This window comes from Thermobia domestica, chromosome 11 (genome assembly GCF_964235325.1).
Source record: "Thermobia domestica chromosome 11, izTheDome1.hap1.1, whole genome shotgun sequence".
Taxonomy (NCBI): domain Eukaryota; kingdom Metazoa; phylum Arthropoda; class Insecta; order Zygentoma; family Lepismatidae; genus Thermobia; species Thermobia domestica.
In genome coordinates, this window is record NC_137464.1 from 173282019 (window position 1) to 173283936 (window position 1918).

Below are 1918 nucleotides of genomic sequence, written 5' to 3' on the forward strand. Positions count from 1 at the left end.
AGCGAATGGGAAAAATTGGCATGGGCCTGAAGCCTATAGTATAATAAGTTGATTGCTATATTTTAGTATTAAAGGGAGGGACTTTAGCCTGGGCTCCCTTAATCCGCTCCTGTCGGCTAGTATTTGAAATTTGCTACAAGTGTCTGTTTAAGTTTGCGTAAAATTGTTGATGTAAGGATGCAACATACGTAATGAGTGTTTTGCTTTTAAAATTCATGGATGCGTTGTAAGGCGTGGCAACGCTTATACATTCATGTTGCGTAGTAACATTTAATACCCTTAAATCCTTCAAACATTTGTCAACAGAAAATTGTTGCAAATATAACTACAAGCTTGTAGTATATTTATATTTATATTAGTCAAACATTGAACATGTACGGGAGGCCGGTTTCAGAACTAAAATGTAAACACCGGCACCATTTCCAAACCTGTTAACTTGTAACTAATCTACAGTTCTTATTACTCTGTTTGTTATAAACAATCCCACGGATATATTCAATTTAAAACAGATAATATTTCAAAATATTTGGAAGTTATTTTTATAACATTTAAATTGTACTGTTATTTACAAAATTTTATATTCACCCTTCTTGTTCATTTGCGAATAGTTTCCGAAGAAATTTACCTCAATAACGCAATAAGGTTATTTCTAAGGCAAACGAAAACCTAATTAAAGCTGATCGACTCAACTCGTTCCGAAGTTATTGATGAAAGGACGTGTAAGGTATGTGTAATTTTACAGGGTACATAGTATTCTCAAGTCTACAGAATATACAACTTTAAAGGGAGTTTGAAAAACAAGTTCGTTTTTTTTTATCAGAGGAAACAAATTCTACAGTACTTGGAGAAAATAAATATATACTGTATTTTCCCTTCAATGTATTCGCCTCCACAAGAAATGTCTATTAACCGAGTGTATAAAGCTTCAAATTTACTGTTAAACTCTCTAACTAATATGATATAGTTCATGAGTTTTTCAGGTACAGGTATTAAAAAGTACATCGAAGCACTCATTATTCCAGAAACAAGGAACTGTGGAGATGGCGGTCTTTCAATACTTCCTACTTCCTGCGATGCATTCCATGTTTGCTACTGTCAAGACCTACCTTTTTCCTACTTTGGATTCATCCGTGAATTCTGTTAGAAGTGTCTAGGAATTATGCCCTTTTCTGAATCCCTTCGCACCAATTTCTAATTCCTGAAATGCGTTTTTGGATAACGTATGTATGACTTCCTTCACAGAGATAACAACCGACACTCCACGGTTCCTTGTGTTTTAAATAACGCGTATTGCAATTTACATTTCCACATTTTTGGGCAACCCAAGGTCTATTAAAATATTTTTCCACTTGTCCAGATGAACTTTCTTTTCTTATTTTGATATAAGGAATCACCTTAATACAGTTTGTCGGTAGAGTTCGTTACCACTTTGTATAATAAATGTGGTATTGTAAGTGTTCACTTACCATGTATATTTAAAATATGTAAATAATCTGACGTAATTCCATTTTAAAATACAAACTTTATGATAGGTTGGCAACATCGTTAATTGAGTGATATTGCTGAACATGTGAAACAGTATCTCTTAGTCTCCATTTTCAGATTGCAAAATTTTATGGATTTTAATCAATTACGTAATTTAGATATTCCAAAGACGTTTCAAGATTTGATCCAGCTTGCATACAGCACAATCAATCTATAAGACAGAATTGATTTATATCATTCACGATCGTCTTTTTTTCAGTTCGCTAAAGATATTAACCGTGTAGAATACCAGCGACATCTTTGCTTTTTATCCCATTGATTTATATAGGGATTTTTTTAAAAACATTTTCTTTCAAATCAACTGAATTTCAATTGTTTGATTTTAATGACTTTTTCTTCCAATTTACTTTACTAGAATGTCCATTACTTGGTG